Genomic DNA, 6,140 nt, shown 5'->3' with positions numbered 1-6,140 from the left:
AAATGCTGAAGGCATATCAAGAAGGACCTTGGGTGCCATATCAGGGAACTCTGACTTTACTCAGCTGACCAGTGTTATTTACCTTTAAAGAAAATCCACTTGAAAAACATACAAATCCCTCCTGAAACAATTTGAGATTATAGTTGGTTGTGTATTCCTCCTTCTGTGGAAACCAATTCTATAGATGAAGTGGATTCTTCAAAACATCTTGCAGAGGACAGAGAAGCATTCTGGAAACAATGGGGAGGGGGACTGGATGATAGACATGAAAGCTAGACTTAAGGCAGTGGCTGTGTGAATGGGGAGGTTGACAGATTTGAGAACCTTGAGGGATGGTATTTCTGTAAGAACCAACAGGAGTTCTTAGAGAAATCGGGGCTTTGATCTAATTCATTTACTTATATTTAAGTCAGAATAAGAAAGCTTTAAAAATAATTATCCCTTAGGGTTCCAGGGACATAATCACAGGAATTTAGATTTGGTAGTATATATTATTTAACTTTACAAACATAGAGGTTATTTATAGTCCCTTTAGAGAATGATTATTTATAAACATATTAAATAAAGGGGAAGGGGACACAGCCTCATAAACTGAAATGATTAATTTATACCTTGAGACTTTTGACCAAAGACGCTGCTTACTCCTTTACTTTAGATTCGATGTCATATTCCTGTACAGTATTATATTCTCTGAAATAGCCTAAAATCTGTTGGTTCCAATTTTATACAGATAATATTAAATTAGTTTTGGTGCTCTAAAAGACTTTTTAGAGCTTGACAGTGACTATTTCCTAATTATCTTCTGCTCTTATAATTTACTTTTTTCTTTACCTACATTGTAATATTTGCATTTTTTACTTTATAACTTGATTGGTTAGAGTAATAATTCCCAATTTCTTTTACATCATGGTATACCTAGAAAATGATATACATATACAATACATAAAAGGCAGTAGATCGGGTTGTTTGCCTTAGAAGCCCACAAGCCAGGTGCTCTAGCCTACCACATCCTTATCATACTCCTCTATAGCTGTAGGGAATTGCTATCATCTCACACTCCCATAGCCCCTTCACACTGGTTGGAATGCTCTGAGTTAGGAGTGGAACTTAAAGAGGTCATGATTATGGGATGGTCACGTGGGTTGTTCAGTGAATATCGTGGTAGTATTTGATGTACCATACAGCAAGTGTCAATTGGCTCAAGGAACAGTTGCTAGTGGTCACATAAGAATTTTGCAACATGGTATGCATAACTGAGGACAATCTACAATTATTATGGAGAACATGACTGAAAGCATGTTTTATTGATGAAGACTCAGGAGTCTTTGATAGGGTATTACAAATACCCAATTCTTTCATTTCATAAATAAGAACACTTGAGACCAAAAAAATTATGTGTCTTGACTAGAAAGTAAATGACTTGAATGGAGGTTAAATGACTGTACTGTAAGCTTTATGAAGCTGGGGACATTTTGGTAATTGCTATATCCCATTGCTTGGTAGAGTGCAAAGCACTCGGGAGAAGTTCCCTAAAATTTTGTTGAGTTGAATAAATGAACGAATGAATGAATGAATAAACTGGCCAGGGTCAAACAGGTTAATGGCAGAGCCGAAAGAAGAATTACAATCTTCCTCTCCCAGCTCAATGATTTGATCCCCTGTGTATAAGACTGTATGTCACACTGTTATCAATGTTCTATGAATAATTCATCACGTGGCACAAGGCACAAAAGGTCATGGACACATTCTAGAACTGAATATTTTAAGGATTTACCTTTTCTTCTGTTTTGTAGCAGCTCCTATTGATCATACTCATAAATGAAGAGGAAATATTTGGGTTACTATAAAGCTTATATTTATCTTAATGTATTTCTGTAAATACAGATATTTTAAAATACAACAAAATTGGTCTCAAATGAGCTTTCACAAATTTTTTTTCTCTTCGGTAGTTATAATATTTTGTCATTTTCTTCAATAATAGAATATATTCAGGTTTTCTTTATTTCCATTAATTAAATGATGAAAGATAAAAGTTTAAATAATTACTGATGTGTCCTATATGCAAGCATGAAAAGCAGAGCGAGCACTGTCACTGTAAGGTTATGTCACTCAAGCATTCATTAAACATTCATTAGCCTCACCTCAGGTAAAGGTGTCCTTATTTACATTTTTGCATACTCATGCCCTGAACAAGATTTCAAAAATGTTTATGATCCTATGACCACCTTAATTATGAATTCCCAAATAGATAAAGAATAAATAAATAAATAAACAAATCCTAATGGATGTGGTCATTTTTTTTTCCTACCTGGTCCTTTATGCAGTTCAAAGTACAAGGTGACATGAAGATAAGTGCAGTGCCAGTTTGGGCGCCTCCATCTCCCTCCTGAATCTTGATCCAAAGCCAGAAGGGGTTTGGGGTAGGATGCTTGGTCATTTGGAAAGCTGCAGGGGTTGGCCTAGCAGATGGAGAAAGGGGAAGTTTTCCGTGTCTGAATGACATCCTCATCCCCCAACATATGGCTTTAACCATTTTTTTGTGTTTCACAGAGAAACCACAGGCTGGAACGTATTTAAATTCTTTGATAAGATTTTCGTGAATTTTCAGCAGAAATCCTCCACTGTGGTTCTGGGGTAAGGCAGAACACCACTGGGGATGTGTAATCTGGGAACTGGCCTTTGCGTCTGGTCTAAGTCCTCACTAGTTTCAGATACTCCCAGATATTTTCCAACAAGTCATCAAAATTCCAGCAGTGATGGGCAGAGATGGGTGCAATGAGGCATCTTATAGACGATATGCAATTTCTCAGTGTAGATCTGATCAATCTTATTTAACTAACACATAGATATCAGGGGATATAAATTCTGTTTCCTTCCACCACTTCAATGAAGTCACTAGCTGTGGTATCGCGACGGTCACATCGGCATTACGAATTTTGTACTCAGCCAGAAAGCTCTTCACAGTTTCAGCATCCAGCTCACCCTGAGGGCAAGAGGCTTTCAGATGAATGCGTCCCTTATCTTCTTCTAAAAACCGATATTAGAGGGTTTGTTGCTCAAGTGAATGCCAAAGCCTTCCAGCTCGTTTTCGATTATCTTCTTATGTCTCAACAGTTCAGGACATCCAGAACAACCAGGATCAAGTTACATGTTCGGGCCACTGCAACGACTTGATGGCCTCTGCCTCTCCCATCCTTGGCACCCTCAATGATACCTGGGAGATCCAGGAGCTGGATCTTGGCCCCTCTGATGACACGGGGCACAGTGGTTAGAGTAGTGAATTCAGGCTGCCACCTCAGAATATACCCCTGCCAAGTTACTGAGCTGGGCTGACTTCCTCATAGTTAGAAAGCCCACAAACCCAATTCGAGCACCACCTGTCTTGGCTACAACAAAACCTTCCGGCTCACCAGCACCACCACCTGTTCGAGTAATGAGTTCTCCGCGAAGCTTACCAGAGCGAGCCTTAAGCAGCCCTAAGTGGTGTGCTGTGGTCTTGTTCTTTTAGTCTAAGCCATCTCGGCTTCGATCTCCGAGGTGTTGGCTAAGGTGCTGCTCCTAATGGCGAGTCCCCGGGGGTGCAGTGGCCTCCACACTGAGTGCTTCTGTCACATACCCGCCAGCGAACCTGCCAAAGCCAGCAGGAGCTACTGCATTGCGCCGGCGCGATACTTCCTACTTCTCGCGAAAGTTCAGGGTGTGTGTCTTCTATTCAGCGCGACGATACAGCGCGCGCGGAAAGGTCTCTTCGCCGACACCCTTCCAATTCCGCCGTTTTTGGAGGAAGGTTTTCTGTCATTTCTTTTTTGGGTCCTGGACTGCGTCAGTGAGTTTGGACCTCTGTTCTGGCCCCTATACGCACACAGGTATGTATTTTCAAAAACACACAGTAAAACAAAGCAGAAAGATGAGTTTGTTTGCAAGGCTTACGACCTGCAAAACCGGGAAACTCAAGGCTGCGGGAGCAATAAGTTCCCTGCTAGTTATTGACTAAAGGTGTTTTGTTTGTTTGTTTTTAAACACTACATGATTATATTTTAATACATAACCAAAATACAGAACACCGTAGTACTTTTTTTTTTTTTTTTTTTTTGTGGTACGCGGGCCTCTCACTGTTGCGGCCTCTCCCGTTGCGGAGCACAGGCTCCGGACGCGCAGGCCCAGCGGCCATGGCTCAGGGGCCCAGCCGCTCCGCGGCATGTGGGATCTTCCCGGACCGGGGCACAAACCCGTGTCCCCTGCATCGGCAGGCGGACTCTCAACCACTGCGCCACCAGAGAAGCCCCACCGTAGTAAATTGATGGCAATAAAACACAGCATTTCATTTGCATTGCATGACAAATAGTTAACATTCTTAGTCATAAATGAGTTCTTAGAAACCAGTAACAAAGGCATTGATATTACAAAGAAAATGAAAAAAAAAAAAGAAGAAAGTGAAATAACACAAGGGACTAGTAAGGACTAAAGGGGTAAATGCGGAATTTGTCTTTTTCAGCTGAAGCCTGGTGGCCTTCTTCCTTATTTGGCTCAGAGTAGCTGAGTCAGGAACAAGGAGTGCCAGAGATGGTGTGAACAGATTTGGCATCTGCGGATTGGCTGGCGTCCTCTGCTAATTTCTGAGAACTGTAAATTCCTGTAGCTAATGTTAGGTAAGGTTAAGCTTCATTTTTTTTCGTTAATGTGCCTGCATTAGCCAACTCCATTTTGTCCCCAACAAAAGTGATTCCATTTTTGTTTTGGTTCTATGGTACACATGTATGTATACACACATCCACGTAAGACCAAAGGCCTGGTGAGCTGGGAGGTCAAGCTCTTTTACAAGAAGGAATTAGAAAGAGACCGATTCCAGAGGATGGATAACTTCTGAGTCTGAGGCCCCACCCTGGTGGGAAGCCAGTTCTGTCCAAATGCCATGTTGCAGCTGACAGCACTGGGGGCCTGAAGGACTGGGCCGTGAGAGGAGCTTGAATGGACAGAGGAGCCTCCATACCCGCTCCGGGACTGGTGGCAGGTCCAGCCCTGCCCCAGAAGCAGACATTGGGCCCCATCTGAGGGTAGGGGGCCTGAAGAGCCGAAGTGCTACATGGGACCATTCCTTGGCCCTTTCCTATGCTCATGCCATGCATGTCAGAGTCCATGACTCTTCATCTTTCGTAATAATTTATAGTGATCAAATGTGTGAGGGAGGAATGATATTCTGAATATAATAAAATTCAATATGGAAGGTTTCATAAACTGTGGGTCAAGAACCACTAGCAACTTGGCAGATTGATGTGAATTATACTGTTTTCCCTTTCACCATTTATCCATCTAGGCTGTGGTGTTTACAAAGCAGACACTAAAGTGGATATTTAGCAATTGGCCCATTGTCTATGATTTTTAGGTATTATGGAAAAGGGAAAACTTACAGAATTTAGAGTAGGGAAAAACTGTAACAATTTGATATTTTTTTTAAAGTTTTGTTTTAAAAACTGTGGGTCATTAGGTTTGTAGTTAATACTAGAAAAGAGTTTGGCCTTTGTTATGAAAGAGATAGTTTATTCACATACAGAGCAAGGTGCATTGATTAGAACTAATATGTAGTGACTTAGAGTAAACTTTGCCTCCAAAACTCTAATTTCAGCATTTGGCAGGGTTTGGCTGCTACAGCAGAAACAATATGTTGTATTTTTAGCTAATCACTTAACAGTTTTTTAGGCAAAATACAGGCATGCAGACAAGATGATTCTAAAGATGAGTAAATTTTTAGCTTGTTATACCAATGTAACAGGAGATGCCTACATAGAAATTGCACAAATAATTGGCACATTTCTGTGACATTTTTTAATGACTTAAGATGCAGAGGCATACTTATGAAATTGATCAACATTCATCTAGCATTAAAGAATTAATAGCTAATATGATCTGGAGTAGAATCAGAATTCAGAAATATCATTAGACTTGAAATAATGGGCTGAATTCACTAAGAAGGTATTTATATGAGATGTCCAGAATAGGCAGATTCATAGAGATGGAAGATAGGTTAGTGGTTACCAGGGCCTGGGGTAAGTGGGAATGGGGAGTGACTACTAAGGAATGATTTCCTTTTGGAGTGACAAAATGTTTTGGAATTAGATAATGGTAATGGTTGCATAATTTTG

General features: G+C 40.6%; 1 pseudogene; it reads right to left on the bottom strand.

The window, feature by feature from the left end:
* Positions 1-2,459: 2,459 nt before the first annotated feature.
* LOC132524312 (developmentally-regulated GTP-binding protein 1-like) lies at positions 2,460-5,138 on the bottom strand (annotated as a pseudogene).
* Positions 5,139-6,140: the final 1,002 nt, after the last annotated feature.

The sequence above is a fragment of the Lagenorhynchus albirostris genome, chromosome 8 (assembly GCF_949774975.1).
Source record: "Lagenorhynchus albirostris chromosome 8, mLagAlb1.1, whole genome shotgun sequence".
NCBI lineage: Eukaryota > Metazoa > Chordata > Mammalia > Artiodactyla > Delphinidae > Lagenorhynchus > Lagenorhynchus albirostris.
Note: the sequence above shows the minus strand (reverse complement) of the source record. Positions and strands in the feature narration are given on the sequence as shown.